Genomic DNA, 24,807 nt, shown 5'->3' on the forward strand with positions numbered 1-24,807 from the left:
GAAATCGAAACGAAACGACATTTAGCTAAAAACTACCGGGCGCCTCCATTATCGCTAATCGGGCAGTGTGGGCCTTTTTTTGAGGATTAGGTTTCAGTGTTCTTGATGATTGAAAAAAAAAACTTTTTGTAGTCGACAATTAGCAACAAAAGTACATAAATAATTTCACCGAGTTTGTTTTAAAAGGGTCTTAAACCCCTTTTAAATAAATTTATAAATAAATAAATTGATTATTTATCACATTTTGTAAATCGTTCCATTAGAACATCTCTATATAGGGCTGTTTATTGTTATCATTTTTCCTCTTCTAACGACGCTGCTCTTTAACATTTTGAGCACTTTTCGTATTTTAATACCATTCAACAAGGAGCTAGAATTCCTTTTTTATAACCAGCAGCACTATGTAAAAGGAAAGAGGGAATTAGAAATCCACCATTCGGTTACGTAAAGCATAGCTAAAGAAGCGAGAAAAGAAGCAGGAAAAACGCATTATAATGCAAATAATGATCCAAAATACTACTCCATCCTGCCAGTAGCTGGCACGCTTCGCTATCAGTTTCGCCCCGTAGAAGGAATATGAAGAATGTTCTTCAAAGTATCCGATTGGCTGGTACTATATTAGCAAATTCTTGACGGTTCGTGGAATAAAAATCTGACCATCATTAAGAATGCTGATGGATGCTCGTTACTCCGTGAATCGAAAAGTTATCGTCAAAGATATTATTTTAATAAAACATTACAAAGAAACATAATTTGTGCCACATACATTTAAGTGAATGCAGTAGTATGTTATATAGTATGTTAAATATGTTTAATTTATTAAGCATTGATGTTTGGTTGTTTAGAATTTAGTATATTCTAGTCACATAATTTCCATGCTCTAAACCGCTGAGAATGAAACTATACGAAACACCCACCGGAGAAGCATCACCGAAAGATTATAACATCCATCGAGCGCGAAAAGTTCGCCAAAATCCCCGACAGAGATTGATGAGCGTCTTGTGAGATGCACCAAGACGCAATGTATGCATCGTCCACTCACGAAACGGTGCTTTACAACGCATCCGGAACAGGATGAGGAAGTTGGTATTTTAAAATGATAATGGTACAGTGAACATAAAAAAGTAGAACATGTTGCCCGAAAACCCCAACTATGCATTAATGTCAAACACCGCGGAATTGGATGCACTATTCAAAGGTACTGTACCAACAGCGATGGTGCAACTACAGCCACACCGCATCGGACGAGCTTTTGATGGAATCTTGGAAAGTTCGGCGCTGGAGAATGTTGATACCGGAACCTCAAAAACCCCTTGGCAAAACCGAAAAACCCTCAGCTGGGTATTCATATCAACAAATGAACAGCACGAAAGATGGCATCCGCCGGCAGCCTCCGCCGGGAACGGTAGCGATGTTGATATAATGAGTCAACGCCAAAATGCACCATGTGCACCGACCTCACAACACGGATCCACAGACCGCAGCAAATGCAATTTGTGCCAAGCGCCCGCACGAACAACCCTTTCGGGCTGGTGGCTGATGGTACAACTAACCCAGCTTACCGCCATGACGAAGCATCTAGCGAAACGCTCGCTGGCAGGAATTTCCATCCTGGCCATCCGGAAACTCACGCCAGCTGGCCAGTTCGGGGCGAGCAGCTTGTTGGGCGCATTGCAAAACTTTCAGCGCAAAACATCGTGTTATCATCGTGTGCGCCAAATTTAGCTGCGAAACTTTCCACAACCTGACGTCCCATTCGCTCTCTCCCTCCCCGTGTACCCTCCGGTTGACCGATGACGAGCGTGAGGTCGGGAAGCCCACGGAAAAGTGTCAGACTATTCATCATTTATGGCTTCTCGTAGGCCACAGCTCCGTTCTTTGCCACCATCCGTACATGTCGTTTCTTCGGCGGCGCGGTTGTTGCAGTCCTTGAGGTAGCGTCCCACGATACCGGTTTTGGTTGATGCCTTCCAGCTGTACGTCTCATAATGATGTCCCGCAGCGATGTTTCCTATCGCCTAAAGGCTAACGGCGAGAATGTGTGATGCTTTCAAAACTTGACATACGCTGGAATTTAGTATTTTGACAGCGATGGAATGTGTGCACACATGTGTACCATCATCAGGAGATGAGAGTTTTGATGACGAGCAGCAAATCTTCCTACAAGGCTATGCAACTAAGCGCACCTAAGTTAGGAATTCGATGTTTGTTAACAACATATTGCAACAGAAAAATTAAACATAACCTATGTTTACATATTTCTATGGGACATGAGAATATAGAAGTTGACTACCATTTTGGCTACCAACATTTTTTTATTAAGAAATATTAAGGTACTTGCTCACAAAATGAAATATCTCAAAGTCAACGAAGCTTTGCGGTAGTACTCAAAGTAAAAAAAAACACGAAAAGTATCCTTAAAACAGCAGCACCGACTCATGGCACAACGAACTGTATATTAACGAATAAAAAACTGACTTCGAAAAGCACATACACGCACAATCCGAAGCACAAACACGACCTCGTATGAACTGCGGGAAAGCCACGAAAACAACAAGGATTCCAACACATCCTCTTCCCAACCATTAACCCACGACCGCACCAGAGCAACGACAAGAATGTCACCGGTGTAAAGTGTAGCACTCGACTGAAGCACAAAATTATGGTTCAATTTTATTAATTCAGAGAATGTGTGATGAGTTATGGGGCTTGAAATTAATTAATTTTATCTCATCTTCCCTACCCGTAGAGTGGGAAGGGTTATTTTTTTGTTTCTGTTTATGTTTTAAATCAGTAGTCACATTCCACGCTTTTTTCGGTTCACATTCTCCTCCCAAGCAGGGCCACCGAATTGTGAGAAATGGGAAGGAAAGAATGTTCTGCTACCTTCTGCTCAATTTATTTTCATGATATTTCATCGAATCCGTCATTAACATCGTACGGAGGGTTTTTTTCCCCCAATCAATTTCTTGCGATACAATGGCATTCAATCGGTTAGCAAGAACAGTCATCAATTTATTAAGCGATTTCTTAGCTGCAAGCATAATATTGAACTTGATCCGACAGGCTGAACACAATATGTAGCATTATATAAACATTCCCGACAAATCGCTTGCACACACCCAATCACACGTCATCGTCAAGAGCAGCACAAAATTGGATTTTCCTTTCGGCGAAGTATCACTCAAAGTCAACGTAAGGTATATTGATTCTGGTTAAGCGCGTGCAGATATCCAATCGTGTATCCATTAGCGTCGGCAGTTAATTATAACTTTCCCACTGCCAATCTGCCTGATCTTGGCCAATGCGAAACCGACCATCGAGTTTGTCCTTACTCTCGTGCTAATTCACACATCCATCGCATTGCTGCTCAAGTCGGCGACCGGTAGTCACGATGATTGTCACGTTGCTTTCCGTATATCACTCACCGGTGGTTTTCTCCCTATTACCTATCGGCACACCCCGCATCCTATTCTTGGCCCATCGCGGGAGTAACTTTCACTACCAAGAGCTACATTTTCCGGTGATACTCCGTCGGTATACGTGTCGGCTATATTTACAAACTTGAGTTAAGGCTAAATCGGTCAAACACCAGGCGCCTCCATCGAAGCTGTGATCCGACTTCACACTACCCTGCAAACACAGCGACGCTTGTCTATTCAGTGAAGGCAACAATGCAATATCAGAAGCTGCACATGGTTCGACTCGGATACGACTCATAAACATTGCACTTAGTTTGGAGATGAAGTTATTGTGAAACTGTCATTTTCCTGTCAGGTTGAACAAACTTTACTTGGCACCACCATTACCGATCTTTTGTAGAACACATATTATGTTTGCTAAGCACAACTGTTGCACCCATCGAAAGTTATTATAAGGTGACAAATTATGTGGAAAGCTGATGTGATTACCCTTGAATCATTTTTGTTTTGTAATGATCGAAGTACATTTGTCTCATAATGTTTCATCTAAAATTTGCTTTCCAGTAGGTGACGGATTATATTACGATAATCAGCTTTGATGTGGAAAAACTGAAAATTTTGATACAAATTTTATAACGCAGGTCATTATGATTGTATGTTTCATCAGAAAACATATCCTTTGATCACAACATCAAATTAACAAATATTTCGTAATATGCTTTTCTGTTTGTTACCCATTGCTTTAAAATTAAACTCTATTTAAACTCTATTTTAAAGCGTCATTCATCCATCCAAAACAATAGAACAAACACTTCGTTCATCACTGTAGCGCCTGTGCAAAAAAACAATGCAAAATCTGCTCCGCTTTACGAACCAAATCGTTTCCTCGAATCGTTAGTGTGGCTTACGCCAACCCTACCACGCCCAAACAGCAAGGAAAGCGGATGAAAATTTAATTTTAATATGATTATAATTTTCTTCATCGTTTTCCATCCATTTTCCATCCACCACCCCAACCGAGAGGCACGGCGCACGGGGGTGTCATGGGTTGCATAAAGTGTATCAAAGCCGTAGAAAATGGCGTCGTTCGTTGCTCGTGCGTTAGCATACGAACGAAGTTATTCCTTCCTGACGGTTCCATAGATTGGCAGCCGTCCCGCAGATTCGCACGGAGCAGGACTAAATTATATGCGAGTTGTTTTGCCACAGTGAAGTTTTGAATTTCTTTACGCCAGTTATGTCACATGTTTGCTGTTAGCAGAATGCCAACCGAAACCAATCCTTGCACATATCTACACACACCGAACCACCAACGGTGCGCATGGACGTCATGGTACATTGCCGGTGGCGTAAAGATCTCACATGGATGCGTCTGTCGGATGCGGATGTGCAGTGCAACTCTCCCGGCAACATTGAGACAAACTTTACCAACTTTACTTATCGACTGTTCTCGCGTGAGAAGACACATTGCTTGCATGTTCCGGCCGTACAATGCATCTTAGTGTACATCATTGTGAGGCACCGACCGGTTTATGGTGTGATATTTGTGGCAGTGACGATGATTTCCGTTCGATGAAACAACATAAAGGGTTGAAGGAAAACACAACAGTGTTTAAAAATAAAAATCCCACCGTAAAAGCGTTTTTCCTTTGGATTTTTTCTTCCTATTACAAGGGCGGTAACCCGGAAACAACATTAAGCTGTACACCTGAAACAACAAAATGATGTTAAAACCAAAACACATATACATACTAAATTAAATCTCATAGAGAGTATAGAGACATTAATTCTAAAAATTTTTGTTGATAATTTTCTAAGCGGCTGGGTGAAGTTATTCCTTCCAGTATTCTGACCTAAGTTATTACAATTTTCTTCTGATTTTTCAACACTAAAACCAGTAGAGTCCAAATCTAATGATATTTCTTTGTTTTACTATCCGAATCATCGATGTGATAGATGTAACTAATCAACTAGAATGAAAATACATTGAAATACATTGTAATTAAACTTGATACAAATCAAAATTTTGTATTTTACTGCACACTTTCCTGAAGTCCCTTGCTGGGGTGAAATTTAATCCCTTCCCCCTTCACACCCACCACACCGTCTTCTATAGAATGATTAAAATCACTTAAATCCATAGCGCGATCTTCACTAACAGCAACCAACGGGTAAGCACATTTTGTGCCCGATTTTCACACTAGCGACCGATAAAAATAACTCACCCATACAGACACACACAGGAAACACGTGATACTAACGAACTTAAATGGGAATGAATGTTACCAGTGCAATTACCCCCGATGATGCTAATAGGATTATTTCGGAAGGAAGACCGATAGAACGCCCTGCCTGACAGACAAGCGTTAAGTGCGACTTTGGCCTACTGTAGTGTTTGTATCTGTACTCAGTTTGGGGTGAGTTTCCCGAGCAGTACCAGCCATTGCACTGAAAGATGGAACTGCATCAGGCAACACCGATTACCATCGCACCAGTGCTGGTGGTGGTGGTGGTTGGCATTGTGTACGATCGAGTGCACAAATTTGCAAAACCGAACGTAACAAACGATGGCAGTGCGCATATACTTTTTGAAGTGGGTACGTGTCGCATTAAGCCGTTACATGGGAATGTGGGCTGTGCAATTGAATAATGCTACACCCGTTAATGACAGGGGTGTCCCTTTTTCGTGTGAACCGATGCCAATGTTTTGACTGCAGCGTGACGCATTCATCATAATTTCACTACCGAGCGCACGCAGTTTTAAATAACGTTTGATCAAATTACGGCGAATCATTTGCACATGACGCGAATCATTCGCTTTTTTTGTGGTGTTCCACCTTTCCTTCTGCTTTTTTTTTGTTATAGAAAATAATCGACGGGAAATTGTTAAATATCACATATCAGTTTTGTATCAGATCGCACCCATAAGTAGTATTTTAATTAACATCAAAAAACGTAATTAATTCGAAATTATAATCTATCATTAACCGGAACACATATAATATAACGGTTTCGAATGTTTGAATAAATATTTACCTTTATTCACCACAAGGCCATTTCCAATTGAATTTTAAATTATTTTAACTCTGTCTTTTCAAACAATCAACCAACTCATTTTCCACTCCATCGTGAACGCAACTTTAAAAATCTTTTCAAAGCTAACTGCATACATACATACTGACATTCGATCGTAAACTTCAGGGACAGCGTATTCAATTCTGGCAAAAAGCGTTAAGGTTGCGGTGTTCCCGCAAGGGTTTCTAGCTTTTCACACACTGTTAGTGGATAAAAGTTTCATCTTATCCACGTCCTGTACCGTTTCATGCGAATGGCCACCTGTCAGCGGGTTGGACTGGATTCGCTTTTAAAAAACTAATGTCAAAGTACAGTATTTGTGCAACAGGACAAGTTTGGTGACAAAGTAACTTTCGAAGAAAACTCGTCAGTGGATTTTGGTCGTCGCTTTCTGCCATCGTTCTGCGTCACCAGATAAGTACGCCAAAACATTTTCCAACCATTCCGCGAAATGTGGCAATGTTTGTCGTTTTGTTTGGTTACTTACTTACGTTTGTTTGTTTTTAGCGCCTCGTTCTGAAGCTTTTACCGCAAGCTTGAAGCTTGGTGAAAGGAAAAGAGGATATGAAATCGAAACTCAGCTAAGCCGAATGAATAAAACATTACAAAATGAGGATGAGTTAAGACGAATAACAGTTATCTGAAACACGAGCATTAATGGCTCTCACTCATTCTTGAGAAAACCTCTTTGTGTAATATCATATAAAGAAAATTAAATTTCATATAAAAGACATATTAATAACCATTGTACAGTACAAATAAGAACAGCATAGGATTTTTATGTTTATCACATAAATTTCATTATACTGGATTCTGGCTTTCAGTGCTAAATTTCATTTATATTTTATAAAATTTCATTTCCAAAATAACTTTTATTCATGTTGGATTTTGACTCAGACATGATCATGAAAAAAAGGGATCATTCTCTTTCTCTGTGCACTTCAAATCATAACAATCATATGCGTTCTCATCACACTTTTTTCAAATAAATGGTAAAATAATCGTTTTCTAAAAAATATCCATATAATCAACATGCAATCATCAGTGGAAGATGGCATAAAATTAAGCTCGATATGAACCTTCTTTCACTCCTAACAGTTGACCGAGCAGACAAAAAAGCTTTTAATACTTTTTAATTACCGAACCATAACTCAGTACCAACGTGAAACAAAAGAAAATCTCGAACAAAAGTTAAGTCCAAACAGTGGTACAACACTGCAAAACCTCCCACTGTATCTTCAGATTGATACAGTCCCGGGACAGGGTTTCGGTTTCGTTCGTTCCGATTTCCATCATCACCATCCGACGTTTGCTCATAACAACATACGCTTTCTTACCGAACATCCTACATGCCAGCTTCTTGCCCACTCACAGTGCTGGTGCTGTTTTCACTCGACACCGATTAGTGTCCGGTGCATGGATTCATCTTTCCCAACCACTTCCTCCTCTGCCTTCCCTTCCTATGTCTTAAAAAACAAACAGAAAAAATAAATGCTGACCAACGCTTACGATGCTACTGCTGCAGTTTGCTACTGGTTTGCCCTCAATCCGGGCACTAGATTGTTATGTTTTGTCGCCCAACCGTCACAGTTTACACGGGAGGCAGGGAAACCGTGGCTGCTAGTTCCCAGGAACACGTTTTTCATTTACCATCATCATGGTGCCTACCATCGAAGCAAGGAACCGAGAAACGGGTGGTTTTGATTTTGTGCAAGCAGCTTTTCTTTCCATCGTGTGCTTACACAAACGCTGATGCTGGAAGTTCGGGATGACCGCGCCGTCATCATGGGCACGCGTGGTTCGAGTTGCAAGTTTGCCATTCCATTCGCCAAATTCAGCTCATTTGAAGCCGTTCTGTTTTATCTTCCCATTTGCACCGTGGCTCCGATGTTTGATTGCTTGTGTGCTTGTTTTGCTACCGTTGTTTAATGCTTCGGTGTGTTTTTATTCTCTCTCTCTCTCACTCTCTGTTTGTTGCCTACGTTTTTTACGGGTACTTTTGAAACTTTTCGTCACATCTAGTGCTTCTTCGTGCTTTGAAAGTTTTCCCGATTTTTTGGTTTGTTCCACAAATTCCAACACCAGTAAAATGTTACCATTTGCTGTCACTTCCTTCTGGGTTCGAATTTGGTGTTTCTTTGCCATGTTTTTTGCTTTCGTTACGTTCTTGCTACATTTCCAGCGCACAAACATGAATACACAGTTGTGCAAGAATGGGTTGAGCCGCAATAAGCTAAAGGAATGAAAAGGGAGAACCCGTCGAGCATGCATTTGTGACATGGTCCCGGACACTCGGACACTACACAGGACAGTGAAGCTGCCAACGTGACAACAGATTTCGAAACCCGTCCGGCAGCTAGCGAAGCATTTTTGCTCTGCCACATCGTGCTCTGCCGTGCTGCGAAATTCCCCGACGGTCGAATCTGGAACCAGCGGAAAATGCACAAGAAGCTGTTTTTTCCCTCCGGTTGCGCTCTTTTGTTTGTTATCAATATCTTCTCTATTGCATTGTGTCGAGGCAAAAGTCCATCCAACGGAAGCCTAAATACTAGTTGAAGCTTTTATGTTTTCGTTTTTTCGATGCAATTTTGTTTCAACTTTCGGTGACGCTTCCGGTAATGTTTAATTATAAATCTTGAGGATTTGTTAATTCTCCAATTTGATCACGTTTTCAATTATTTCTCACTTAGGTGCAAAGTGTTATTTTTTCTCCTATTTATTGTACTTGTCTTTTTCAGCACACGCCATAGCGCAATCCCTAAAATAGTGAAGAGAAAAAAAAACAAACTCACTTTGAATCTCCGCAGGAGACTATACTGAAGGTTCAGGGAGAGATTAACAGTACATTGAAGGTTGGTACAAAAATTCATTTCACGTACGGATTTGGAAGGAAAATTAGCACAAAGCGGGAAAGGTACAAAGCACGATGGATGAGTTCATTTGAATATTTTCCCGTTTCTTAGCCGTGCTCGGTTCGTTATTCCTACCGATAGTATTAGTCGATACAAGACACACCATCAGGAGCAATCGGATACGTGCTTTGCGATGGGTACGATTTAAAAATTGTTGTACTCTTATCGTTTGCATCTCTATTCAGGTCAACTTTGATCAATATAGGAAATTAGGATATTTTAGTCTTTAGCAATATTCTCTCGATCTTGATTCCTTGAAAAAGGAATTTATTATCTGAAATCTTCAGATTTTCTAAATTTCATCAATTTACCAATGTGTTATTTCTGTGTTGTCACATTTGTTTTATTAAACTGTACATTTCGACAATGAATCTGATAAGATTTTTTATGTTGGGAAGGATTCACTACCTTTAAATTGATTTCTATTCCACCCGCCTAATATAATGTCCATTTTTTTTTTAATTTGGTTTGACCCAAAATTGCTACAAACAGAATAGATAATTAATATTTATTGTGCCACACCATACTGAAGACGGTAATGGTCCCGAAGGGCCGACAACCTTTTTTTGTGATGTTTCCCGCACACAGTTGCAAAGCAAAGTACCGAACAGGAAATCTGTTAATCGACCAATCTCGACCAAACAGCAAATTGTCCGGCGTTGGCAAAATCCGCCTTCGGACGAATCTCTTTCATGGAAGTGAAAGATGAACACAAAAACGAAACACTTACGCTTGGGTGCTTTTCCTCTTAGAGAATCCTTTAAAAAACAGATACACGCAATATTTAGCACCGCGCCTAAACCCTTTTATGGGCTGGCCTGGGAGTTAGTTAATCAGCATTTTACACTCTTCAGGACTTTCTGCGCTTTCCTGTACGATCTTCAGGTACGTACGCAATCCGACGCAATGCAAACAAACGCACGAAGGGCGATGGACAGCATAACACTTTGCGACCTATCCGAATGAGTGGAAGGACCGAATCCTTTTTGCTCTAAAAGTTTATTGATTTTGGGCAACGCTCGTCTACCAACTGACCCGTGCCGTTGTAGTGACGATCTTTTTCTGCATGCAAATTTGCCTTCTTGTACTGGTTTTTGTTTCGCTTCGATCGTTTATTGTGGCTTTTTGGCTTCGAAATCGATTCACTGTGTTTTGGGAGGTAAGGATTCATGGGTCAATAATGTTTATTTTTTTTTCCTTAGGGCAAAAATGTACCACTGAACCATTTACATTTTCTTCCCATTCTGTTACATCACTTTGTTCGTAAGTGTGCTGACCGATATAGATTGGCTTTTGGTGATGAGTTTATGAAATAAAATTTTATCGTTTTAAACTAAATTAAGCTGCGTTTGCACTTTTTCAATAACCTTTCGTAACCATTGAAATTATGGAAACAGATCATTTGTTAACTATTGTAGAAGCATTAATTGAATAATAATAATAATTGAATTTGATTACAATGAGCTCGGATAACTATTTAAGTGTTTTCTCGTGCATATTAATATGTCTTTTTTTCGCGATTCCTACCCCGTCATTTCAAGCTTACCTCGTCACTAAACGCTTAGCAATTGTCGCGTTTGCGAACGCGAAACTCCGGCTACGGGCTATAGCCTTAGCATTTTTTTGGAAACTTATCAAAATTTCATAAATTGATTTATTCTAATACGAAATAGTTGATATAAGTTTCTTTTCACTAAAAAATTCCTTTAAATTAAAAAAAGAATAAAACATAATAAAAAAATGTTAAAAATCTATAAATTTGTCAATCTAATAAGGCTCATTTTTGAAAATTTAAGAAAAATTTTTGGCTATAACTCGGTCGGTATCTAACGGATCGCCAATCTTTAACCTGTGGTCGATAGATGACACCAATGGCTACATTTTCTTCTTGGACGGCCATGCCCTCAGATGTCTGTGCCAGAAGTTATTCGAGGAACCAAGTTCCATACCCTGTTTGAGAAAATGTAAAATTTTCCTCATTTTTGCACCAAGTTTTGGCTATATCTCGGAAGGTATCTAACGGATCGCCAATCTTTAACCTGTGGTCGATAGATGGCACCAATGGCTACATTTTCTTCTTGGATGGCCATGCCCTCAGATTTCTGTGCCAGAAGTTATTCGAGGAACCAAGTTCCATACCCTGTTTGAGAAAATGTAAAATTTTTCACATTTTTCAGCAATTTACCAAAATTTGTAAATATGATATATTTTAATGCGAATTTGTTGCAATAAGTTTCTTTTCACTCAAATAATGCTTTAAACACAAAAAAGAATAAAAAATCGGAAATAAATTAAAAAAAAAAATTTTAACTCGAAAATTTCATAAGGGGTACCCCTTGCCATTTTTTTGAGAAATTTTGCAAAAAAAATTAAATTGATTTATTTTAATGCCAATCGATTGAAATAAGTTTCTTTTCACTCGAATAATGTTTTAAATAAAAAAAAATAAAAATGTAAGAAAATAAAAAACAAATTCTAAAAATTTGAAAATTTCATAAGGCTCATTTTTGCACCAAGTTTTGGCTATAACTCGGTCGGTATCTAACGGATCGCCAATCTTTGCCTGTGGTCGATAGATGGCACCAATGGCTACATTTTCTTCTTGGACGGCCATGCCCTCAGATGTCTGTGCCAGAAGTTATTCGAGGAACCAAGTTCCATACCCTGTTTGAGAAAATGTAAAATTTTCCTCATTTTTGCACCAAGTTTTGGCTATATCTCGGTCGGTATCTAACGGATCGCCAATCTTTAACCTGTGGTCGATAGATGGCACCAATGGCTACATTTTCTTCTTGGACGGCCATGCCCTCAGATTTCTGTGCCAGAAGTTATTCGAGGAACCAAGTTCCATACCCTGTTTGAGAAAATGTAAAATTTTCCACATTTTTCAGCAATTTACCAAAATTTGTAAATATGATATATTTTAATGCGAATTTGTTGCAATAAGTTTCTTTTCATTCAAATAATGCTTTAAACACAAAAAAGAATAAAAAATCGGAAAAAAATTTAAAAAAAAAATTTAACTCGAAAATTTCATAAGGCTTACCCCTTGCCATTTTTTTGAGAAATTTTGCAAAAAAAATTAAATTGATTTATTTTAATGCCAATCGGTTGAAATAAGTTTCTTTTCACTCAAATAATGTTTTAAATAAAAAAAAATGGCTACATTTTCTTCTTGGACGGCCATGCCCTCAGATGTCTGTGCCAGAAGTTATTCGAAGAACCAAGTTCCATACCCTGTTTGAGAAAATGTAAAATTTTCCTCATTTTTGCACCAAGTTTTGGCTATATCTCGGACGGTATCCAACGGATCGCCAATCTTTAACCTGTGGTCGATAGATGGCACCAATGGCTACATTTTCTTCTTGGACAGCCATGCCCTCAGATGTCTGTGCCAGAAGTTATTCGAGGAACCAAGTTCCATACCCTGTTTGAGAAAATGTAAAATTTTCCTCATTTTTGCACCAAGTTTTGGCTATAACTCGGTCGGTATCTAACGGATCGCCAATCTTTAACCTGTGGTCGATAGATGGCGCCAATGGCTACATTTTCTTCTTGGACGGCCATGCCCTCAGATGTCTGTGCCAGAAGTTATTCGAGGAACCAAGTTCCATACCCTGTTTGATGAAATGTAAAATTTTCCTCATTTTTGCACCAAGTTTTGGCTATATCTCGGAAGGTATCTAACGGATCGCCAATCTTTAACCTGTGGTCGATAGATGGCACCAATGGCTACATTTTCTTCTTGGACAGCCATCCCCTCAGATGTCTGTGCCAGAAGTTATTCGAGGAACCAAGTTCCATACCCTGTTTGAGAAAATGTAAAATTTTCCTCATTTTTGCACCAAGTTTTGCCTATAACTCGGTCGGTATCTAACGGATCGCCAATCTTTAACCTGTGGTCGATAGATGGCACCAATGGCTACATTTTCTTCTTGGACGGCCATGCCCTCAGATGTCTGTGCCAGAAGTTATTCGTGGAACCAAGTTCCATACCCTGTTTGAGAAAATGTAAAATTTTCCTCATTTTTGCACCAATTTTTGGCTATATGTCGGTCAGTATCCAACGAATCGCCAATCTTTAACCTGTGGTCGATAGATGGCACCAATGGCTACATTTTCTTCTTGGATGGCCATGCCCTCAGATGTCTGTGCTAGAAGTTATTCGAGGAACCAAGTTCCATACCCTGTTTGAGAAAATGTAAAATTTTCCTCATTTTTGCACCAAGTTTTGGCTATAACTCGGTCGGTATCCAACGGATCGCCAATCTTTGCCTGTGGTCGATAGATGACACCAAGGGCTACATTTTCTTCTTGGACGGCCATGCCCTCAGATGTCTGTGCCAGAAGTTATTCGAGGAACCAAGTTCCATACCCTGTTTGAGAAAATGTAAAATTTTCCACATTTTTGCACCAAGTTTTGCCTATAACTCGGTCGGTATCTAACGGATCGCCAATCTTTGCCTGTGGTCGATAGATGGCACCAATGGCTATATTTTCTTCTTGGACGGCCATGCCCTCAGATGTCTGTGCTAGAAGTTATTCGAGGAACCAAGTTCCATACCCTGCTTGAGAAAATGTAAAATTTTCCAAATTTTTCAGCAACTTAGCAAAATTTATAAATAAGGTATATTTTAATGCGAAATTGTTGCAATAAGTTTCTTTTCACTCAAATAATGCTTTAAACACAAAAAAGAATAAAAAATCGGAAAAAATTTTTTAAAAAAATTTCAACTCGAAAATTTCATAAGGGGTACCCCTTGCCATTTTTTTGAGAAATTTTGCAAAAAAATTAAATTGATTTATTTTAATGCCAATCGGTTGAAATAAGCTTCTTTTCACTCAAATAATGTTTTAAATAAAAAAAAAGAATAAAAAATTAAAGAAAATTAAAAAAATTCTAAAAATTTGAAAATTTTATAAGGCTCATTTTTGCACCAAGTTTTGGCTATAACTCGGTCGGTATCTAACGGATCGCCAATCTTTGCCTGTGGTCGATAGATGGCACCAATGGCTACATTTTCTTCTTGGATGGCCATGCCCTCAGATGTCTGTGCCAGAAGTTATTCGAGGAACCAAGTTCCATACCCTGTTTGAGAAAATGTAAAATTTTCCTCATTTTTGCACCAAGTTTTGGCTATAACTCGGTCGGTATCTAACGGATCGCCAATCTTTAACCTGTGGTCGATAGATGGCGCCAATGGCTACATTTTCTTCTTGGACGGCCATGCCCTCAGATGTCTGTGCCAGAAGTTATTCGAGGAACCAAGTTCCATACCCTGTTTGATGAAATGTAAAATTTTCCTCATTTTTGCACCATGTTTTGGCTATAACTCGGTCGGTATCTAACGGATCGCCAATCTTTAACCTGTGGTCGATAGATGGCACCAATGGCTACATTTTCTTCTTGGACAGCCATGCCCTCAGATGTCTGTGCCAGAAGTTATTCGAGGAACCAAGTTCCATACCCTGTTTGAGAAAATGTAAAATTTTCCTCATTTTTGCACCAAGTTTTGCCTATAACTCGGTCGGTATCTAACGGATCGCCAATCTTTGCCTGTGGTCGATAGATGGCACCAATGGCTATATTTTCTTCTTGGACGGCCATGCCCTCAGATGTCTGTGCTAGAAGTTATTCGAGGAACCAAGTTCCATACCCTGCTTGAGAAAATGTAAAATTTTCCAAATTTTTCAGCAACTTAGCAAAATTTATAAATAAGGTATATTTTAATGCGAAATTGTTGCAATAAGTTTCTTTTCACTCAAATAATGCTTTAAACACAAAAAAGAATAAAAAATCGGAAAAAAATTTTAAAAAAAATTTCAACTCGAAAATTTCATAAGGGGTACCCCTTGCCATTTTTTTGAGAAATTTTGCAAAAAAATTAAATTGATTTATTTTAATGCCAATCGGTTGAAATAAGCTTCTTTTCACTCAAATAATGTTTTAAATAAAAAAAGAATAAAAAAATTAAGAAAATTAAAAAAATTCTAAAAATTTGAAAATTTCATAAGGCTCATTTTTGCACCAAGTTTTGGCTATAACTCGGTCGGTATCTAACGGATCGCCAATCTTTGCCTGAGGTCGATAGATGGCACCAATGGCTACATTTTCTTCTTGGACGGCCATGCCCTCAGATGTCTGTGCCAGAAGTTATTCGAGGAACCAAGTTCCATACCCTGTTTGAGAAAATGTAAAATTTTCCTCATTTTTGCACCAAGTTTTGGCTATAACTCGGTCGGTATCTAACGGATCGCCAATCTTTAACCTGTGGTCGATAGATGGCGCCAATGGCTACATTTTCTTCTTGGACGGCCATGCCCTCAGATGTCTGTGCCAGAAGTTATTCGAGGAACCAAGTTCCATACCCTGTTTGAGAAAATGTAAAATTTTCCTCATTTTTGCACCAAGTTTTGGCTATAACTCGGTCGGTATCTAACGGATCGCCAATCTTTAACCTGTGGTCGATAGATGGCACCAATGGCTACATTTTCTTCTTGGACGGCCATCCCCTCAGATGTCTGTGCCAGAAATTATTCGAGGAACCAAGTTCCATACCCTGTTTGAGAAAATGTAAAATTTTCCTCATTTTTCAGCAATTTAGCAAAATTTATAAATATGATATATTTTAATGCAAATTTGTTGCAATAAGTTTCTTTTCACTCAAATAATGCTTTAAACACAAAAAAGAATAAAAAATCGGAAAAAAATTTTAAAAAAAATTTCAACTCGAAAATTTCATAAGGGGTACCCCTTGCCATTTTTTTGAGAAATTTTGCCATTTTTTTGAGAAATTTTGCAAAAAAAAATTAAATTGATTTATTTTAATGCCAATCGGTTGAAATAAGCTTCTTTTCACTCAAATAATGTTTTAAATAAAAAAAAAGAATAAAAAATTAAAGAAAATTAAAAAAATTTTCTAAAAATTTGAAAATTTTATAAGGCTCATTTTTGCACCAAGTTTTGGCTATAACTCGGTCGGTATCTAACGGATCGCCAATCTTTGCCTGTGGTCGATAGATGGCACCAATGGCTACATTTTCTTCTTGGACGGCCATGCCCTCAGATGTCTGTGCCAGAAGTTATTCGAGGAACCAAGTTCCATACCCTGTTTGAGAAAATGTAAAATTTTCCTCATTTTTGCACCAAGTTTTGGCTATAACTCGGCCGGTATCTAACGGATCGCCAATCTTTAACCTGTGGTCGATAGATGACACCAATGGCTACATTTTCTTCTTGGACGGCCATGCCCTCAGATGTCTGTGCCAGAAGTTATTCGAAGAACCAAGTTCCATACCCTGTTTGATGAAATGTAAAATTTTCCTCATTTTTGCACCATGTTTTGGCTATATCTCGGTCGGTATCCAACGGATCGCCAATCTTTAACCTGTGGTCGATAGATGGCACCAATGGCTACATTTTCTTCTTGGACAGCCATCCCCTCAGATGTCTGTGCCAGAAGTTATTCGAGGAACCAAGTTCCATACCCTGTTTGAGAAAATGTAAAATTTTCCTCATTTTTGCACCAAGTTTTGGCTATAACTCGGTCGGTATCTAACGGATCGCCAATCTTTAACCTGTGGTCGATAGATGGCACCAATGGCTACATTTTCTTCTTGGACGGCCATCCCCTCAGATGTCTGTGCCAGAAATTATTCGAGGAACCAAGTTCCATACCCTGTTTGAGAAAATGTAAAATTTTCCTCATTTTTCAGCAATTTAGCAAAATTTATAAATATGATATATTTTAATGCAAATTTGTTGCAATAAGTTTCTTTTCACTCAAATAATGCTTTAAACACAAAAAAGAATAAAAAATCGGAAAAAAATTTAAAAAAAAATTTCAACTCGAAAATTTCATAAGGGGTACCCCTTGCCATTTTTTTGAGAAATTTTGCAAAAAAATTAAATTGATTTATTTTAATGCCAATCGGTTGAAATAAGCTTCTTTTCACTCAAATAATGTTTTAAATAAAAAAAAAGAATAAAAAATTAAAGAAAATTAAAAAAATTCTAAAAATTTGAAAATTTTATAAGGCTCATTTTTGCACCAAGTTTTGGCTATAACTCGGTCGGTATCTAACGGATCGCCAATCTTTGCCTGTGGTCGATAGATGACACCAAGGGCTACATTTTCTTCTTGGACGGCCATGCCCTCAGATGTCTGTGCCAGAAGTTATTCGAGGAACCAAGTTCCATACCCTGTTTGAGAAAATGTAAAATTTTCCTCATTTTTGAGCAGTGTAGCAAAATTTAAAAATTTGTTTTATTTTAATGCGAATTGGTTGAAATAAGTTTCTTTTCACTCAAATAACGATTTTAATAAAAAAAAGAATAAAAAATAAAAAATGTAGTGACGGGGTTACATTTGGACCATTCTCGTCGGGACTGACCAATAAACACGGCGGCAGTTATTCATAACTTTAGTGCTGCGCTGGATTTCTTCGCTAAAACTTTATCTTGGACAGCAGCTCAGAACAATCGAAACCTCCATCTAGGGCTGCTCATACGCACACTCTGAAGTGGCTCACATTGTTATGCGACCTGAAACAGAAAAAAAGTGTAAAAATTCGTCACGGTTATCGAAAAGCAAAAACCTGCCACGCAAGCACAAAAACAAGTTTAGCTAAGAAACAGATGGCGTTGCTTTATTTTCGAACCTCTTTTTCCGTTGTTTATAAAAAAAAAAACACGAATACGGTCGCCGGACTTTCGCTAAGTCGAATAATTGGTATTAGCGGCCATAAATCTAGCTTTCCGAGCGGCTTATCCAGCGATAAAGCAAAATCATAGACCTTTCGCCGAAACCAAGTGTCAACTCTGTCGCCTGGCAGCAATCTTTTACCATGGCTCCACAACAGCCCGATAGCTAACGCACCAAGGGAAAGGATGCTGGCATTGGAAGAAGAAAGGGACGACCGATGCGGAAGAGCAGGAGAAAACAAGCGGCCTAGAACAAAAGATCGACCAAAGTGGTGGGATAATTTATTTTATCTGGCCGAAAATCCTTGAATCCTTCCACCGGAGTTTGTGGAGCGGTTCACGAGATGTGCACACTTTCTCATTGGCCACGGAATGAAATCATAACGTAATCTACACCATCTCTCGGGTAAGGTTGTTGTGATTGTGGAGGAAAGAACGGACGGAACCAGAAAATTTACCCACGGAAGTGGCGCAACAATACCCATATTATCTTACCCCGTTTGACCATTTTTATTTCACTCAAGTCGAAACATTGTTCGTCCATTTTTGTCGTTCCCGTTTACAGAAAACTCACGAAAAGCGTGGTTGTGTTGCATTTCTTTACTTTCCTTTCGCTTTTACTCGCGAATTTCGGGCCTAAAAAATTAGATTAATGACAAAAGTTTGGTGTGTGTGCTTTTTTTTTATTTGGTCTATTTTGCATTTCCACCATTTCCTTATTCTATTTTCGTTTGTATCGAGATCACGGTTTACGTCTATCTTCGTCAAATCGAGGGTAAGTCTTGCGAAGTGGATAAACTTTCAACTTTATCTATTGAGGGTCATTTGTTTCGATTTTGAGTGGGAACGGAGCTGCTAAACCTTCCTATAATCCCATAATCTAGCTGCTGCTCATTTGAGTTGTATGGAAATTCGAGGAAAAAATAATAATTGCAATATTTAATATATTCTCTTAAAGCACACAGTTGTGGGAATATGGTTAAATTTACGTTTATAAATTACAAATTAAAAAAATGTAATTGATTGACTTTGCTTGTGTCTTTCGGGTAGATTTTAGATTGATTACAAAATATTCCTGAGTCTTGCTCCAACCTCTGCCCAGTGCGGACGGAATCAGACTATCGGTGCTATATTGGTTCATACAATCAAAGCAAAGTTTCGTGATCGTGTTAGTGCTACACCAAGTGTTAACGAAATAAATCCAACTACGACTGGAGCAAGGAAGCGTTCTCCTTCCCGGTCCGCCGATATGGACCCAGGGAAAAAACGTCGAGGCAGGCCTCCTAAAGCCAACAACAATCTTACCAGTAGCAACATGTCTATTGCTACTAGCAACACTTATGAGCTACTAAGTGACAACGAAGGATCTTCCCCCCCTCCGACCACCATAAGACAAAGTGCTCCAAGAGCAGAAAAAATACCACCAATCGTCGTTACCGGTACATCAGTTGGCGACGTCCACAAAAAGATTACGGCAGTTAGTGTGGTGAACTACACTACTAACGCAACGGTTAAAGGTATTGTAGTGCGTACTACAAACGCAAAAGATTTCCGTAAAGTAGTGGACGAGTTCCGCAGAACACATACCCACTTTCACACGCACCAGCTAGAAGAAGAGAAAACGACGAAAATAGTGATCTTTGGCCTCCCAGACTATCCTGAGGACGAAGTCAAAGAAGCCCTAGAAGAAGTTAAGGTGAAACCGATCGCCATAAAAAAGCTACATGTAAAAAAAAAGAGATTTGACGACCAGATGCTGTATCTCCTGCATTTCGCGAAGGGTTCTATAACGCTCAGCGAACTAAAAAATATCCGAGCTGTTAACCACCACAGAGTATTCTTCGAATACTTTAAAGCATCAAGCGGCCCTATGCAGTGTAAAAACTGCCAACGTTACGGTCACGGTGATGCCAACTGCAATCGACCTACAGTGTGCGTAAAATGTGCTGGATTACACACATCTAAAACGTGTCCACTTAGCCAATCGACCACCGATCCTGACGGGAGAATAGCGCAAGCTAAACTGTGTTGTGCAAACTGCGGCAACCACCACACTGCTAGTTTCCAGGGTTGTCCAACTCGTGTGGGTATTATAAATAGTAAGCAAGCGGTTAAGAAATCTAAAGAATTCCGCCTAAATGAGAATCATTTCCCATCGTTGACCAACACGCCTAAATTGGTAAAACAGCCATTAAATTATGTAAATGCGTTAAACTCAAACCCAACTACTTCCAAGCCAGATTTAAACATAAATTTAGATGAAATAGGACAAATAGTCGAAGACGTATTCACCCAACTAAGCGTATGTCGCAACAAAAAAAGATTTAATATCTGTCATTGTGCAGATTACAGCAAAGTATTGTTTCTCAAATGGCAAATGAAGATAGTATAAAAGTATTATATTGGAATGCCAACAGCATTATCGGCAAAAGTTATGAATTTTTCCATTTCATGGATTCTAAAAATATCCACGTAGCAGCAGTTAACGAAACCTTTTTAAAAAATAATACGACATTTTCCCACTGCAACTATGTGATACATAGATTAGACAGAATGAACAACGCAAAAGGAGGAGTAGCTTTAATACTAAAGAAAAACATTTCTCATGAATTACTTCCCTCGTTTAACCTAAAAGTACTAGAAGCCATAGGGGTAAACATTAGAACAGACCGAGGTAAAATAAGTATAATAGCAGTATACAACCCAGGAGCAAACAAGGATCATGAGAGTTTTAAGGCTGACTTGAAGATATTATGCAATATCAAAAATAGTTATTTCCTTTGCGGAGATTTCAATGCAAAGCACAGACTTTGGAACTGCCAGAAAGCAAACAGGATGGGAAAAACCCTTTTTGAATTAGTGCAAAAATGTAATTTTTCCATACATCATCCTGACAATCCTACATATTACCCTAGCGACAGCAATCGAAGCCCTTCCACTATCGATATCATACTTACAAATAGCCTACACGAAATAACTACTCCGCATACAATAACAGAATTTACTTCAGATCACCTTCCAGTAATTTTCAAAATTTCCCTATCCAACCTGAACATACGTAGTGACAAGGGTATTGCAAATTACTCCCTTGCAGACTGGGCCGGATTCCAAAAATACATTACAAATAACATCCATACTCAAAATTTAGACCAGAGCAAAATAATTACAATAGAACAAATAGACACATTAATTGCATATCTTTCAAAACTTATAACTAACGCTCATAATAAATTTATCCCACTTAGTAAGCATGATCAGTACCAACTGTTTATCCCGGCAGCTACTCTTCAAAAAATAAAACACAGAAATCAACTAAGACGTAGATGGCAAAGAAACAGATGGTGTAACAAATTAAAAACAGACTACGCAAAATTAACCTATGAAATTAAACAAGAAATATCTTTAGCAAGGAACAAGGCTTGGTGCAAGAACCTTGAGAGTATGAACACAACAACAGACAACAAAAGGTTATGGAGATTTGTTAAGCTAATGAAAGGAGGCCTTAAAATCTTACCACCATTTAAAACAAACGGGTTAACACTATTAACAAACTCAGAAAAATGTGATGCTCTTAAAAAGCATTTTGAAAATGCCAACCTAACTACGGCAACAGCTAAAAGCCCTAAAGCCCCCATAGTGAGGAAAACACTCGACAGATTCAACAAATTTCATTTGCAACCATCTAAACCTGATGTGCAGCTTATCAAGCCAAAACAAATAATCAAAATTCTTAAAAATCTCAAGGCAAAAAAATCAGTCGGCATTGACAACATAAATAACAGATGTTTAAAAAAGTTACCAAAGCAAGGTATAATTTATCTTGCATTCATCCTAAATGCGTGTCTAAAACTGAATTATTTTCCGGCGGAGTGGAGTAAAGCCAAAATAATTCCAATACCTAAACCTAACAAAGACGCTAGTGACCCAACAAATTACAGACCGATAAGCTTATTAAGCAATTTAGGAAAAATTTTTGAAAAAATTATCGCGGAAGAGATTAAAAAACATTTAAAAGCTCACAACATCATCCCTAATTTCCAATTTGGTTTCCAAAGCGGACTATCGACTACCCACCAGCTACATAGACTAATAAACACTGTAAAGTCTAAGAGACAAAAGAAACAGTCCACTGGTCTGGTACTGCTAGACCTGGAAAAAGCTTTCGACACAGTTTGGCATGAGGGATTATTATACAAACTCATTTCCTTTAACTTCCCACCTAGCCTCATTCTTCTAATAGCATCCTTTTTAAATCGATCATGCTCTGTATACATAAACAACCTTTCCTCGACTCCGTTCAATCCTCCTGCAGGCCTTCCACAGGGAAGTGTCCTTTCACCAATTTTGTTCAATATATTCACGTCTGATCTTACTAACATGAAAAGTGTTAAAGAATATGCATTTGCTGACGATTTTGCAATTTGTTCATCGGCCAAGTCTCCTAAAACAATTGCCAAAAATTTAAACAATGGATTATCTGAATACTCGAAGTATTGCAAACATTGGAAACTCAAAATCAATGAAAATAAAACCGAAGCAATTTACCTTTCACGTTGCACAAGTAAAAGAAAACTCCCGCGAATCAAACTAAAGATAAATAAACAGCAAATCGAATGGCAAAATGAAGTCAAATATCTAGGTGTTGTTCTAGATAAAAGGTTAACTTTTAAAAAGCATATAGACTATCGAATACAGAACGCCATTAAAGCCTCGAGATCCTTGTATTGCTTCACAAATAGAAAATCGAAACTAAATTTAAAAAATAAGCTCCTACTTTTCACATCCATCCTTAGGCCAATATTGCTTTACGCCTTTCCTGTTTGGGCAAAAAGTGCTAAAACACATCTCAAAAAAATTCAAATATTTCAAAACAAATTTATAAAACAAATTTTAAATTTACCCCTATGGCATAGCACTAATGACATACACATAAAAACCGATATGAAAAGAATTATACCATATGCAGAACATTTGTTAGAAATATATAAGGCAAAGTGTGCAGTCAGCCAATTAAAACTAGTTAAGAGGTTAAAGCATTAAAAAATATGTTGACTTAGTTAGATAGTCTTAGCATTAGTTTGGTTAGTTGATAAAATAGCATTAGACCAATTTTTATAGCCTTCTCCCTTTATTGTTAGCCACTGTGACCAGGGTTTTTTTCTTGTAAAGTTTTCCCTGCCGTATCAAATTTAAAATGATAAAAGAATATCAGAACATGACATTCGTCATGAAATAGGAACTCATTGAATTCAAAAATATTGCGTAAAGGACTACAGTAGCCCGAAACCAATAATGTAATCATTTAAATTATTGTATGATACATACTTAAAGAAATATACTATACTACTACAACAAAATATTCCTACTATATTCAGACAAAACGTGACTTACCATCCGTCCTGTCAATATTCAATATTCAAATATATTTTCGCTGTAGTTATACAACTATCAATTTAAATTACATTAAAAACCTACTTAAAAATTTACAGAGAGATACCATTTTTTTCACGTCTTCGGGTGCATTAATTAATCATACAATCGAGGAATCCATCCGATAAACTTTTATTTGATCTGCCTAATAGCGACAAAGGCTAAGGTAAGAAGGTAAGAAGAAAATGTTAACAACCCCAACCACAAACCACATAAAGCTAAAATTTTCGCCATTGCAACCGATACGAAGGACCGTTTCAAAATATCGAACAATGATAAAAACCATTTCTAAAAAGGGAATGACAAAAGAACATTATAAAGGATATTAAGAAACGAAACCCGCGTCTCAACGGATAGGCGTAGTATCATTTTTCCCGTTGGAGTACAAAATTGCTTAAAAAATACCGACGACCAGGAAACTAAACTAAACGAAAAATAACCCTCAAACCTAATGGAGATAGGTTGACAGCACGCGATCGTTTTATGTGTTCTAGTGAATGTAACGGCCCTTTTTTGGAGAATTCATACTTTTGCGACAACGATGGTTCCGTTGATGGGTTTGAGCGAAAAGATATGCGCTTCATACAAACGAAGCTTGTAATTAATCGCCAGAAAGCAAAACTTTCCCAAAACACGTGAGCGCTAATGGAAATTGTTTTGCCCCTTGTTTTACATCGTTTCTTGCGCCAGCAAACTATTCCCGCCGTAAAATGCAATACTTTAAATGTTTGTGCGTAGAGCGTCAGATCGACGAAGCGTTTACGACACACGAAACGGAATGCCTGCAGGGCAAGCGACGGGGAACAAGGTGGTAACGATGTCAACATAATTTACCTTGCCCCAGTCCCAAAGGATCACATCGTGTATCAAACCACAGACGAACGGGACGCAATGAAGCATTTTGTTCGTGCCAACGCATAAGCATACTTCTATCCACAGTGGAGAGTGATTTGATTTGGAGGGAAAATTTCTCATCTCATTTTCCGAACCGTCCGTCGGGTCCGAATCGTATCATTTCGGAGTATAACGGTGAGTACGGTATAATCTTCTCTCTGTTGCAAACGATCGTCTCACGGCGAGATGGGGGAAAACTCACGTCAATGAGACAATGCATTTCCCCTTGTGGGGAAAATAAAGTCATAAGAGTGAGATAGGAGAAAAACGTTCATTTCATATCTCACAGCGATTCACTCACTATCGAACAAACCCTCCTCATATTCATTCATTTGAAGGGAAAACCATTTCCCCCTTGCATGAAGTAAAC

The 24,807-nt window shown here is 38.4% G+C and overlaps 1 protein-coding gene across 1 annotated transcript in view; it reads left to right on the plus strand.

Moving 5' to 3' along the window:
• LOC125761607 (alpha-tocopherol transfer protein-like) overlaps positions 1–24,807 on the plus strand; it is a 151,870-nt gene that overhangs the window by 93,098 nt on the left and 33,965 nt on the right. The window lies entirely within an intron of this gene.

Source organism: Anopheles funestus, chromosome 2RL (genome assembly GCF_943734845.2).
Source record: "Anopheles funestus chromosome 2RL, idAnoFuneDA-416_04, whole genome shotgun sequence".
Taxonomy (NCBI): domain Eukaryota; kingdom Metazoa; phylum Arthropoda; class Insecta; order Diptera; family Culicidae; genus Anopheles; species Anopheles funestus.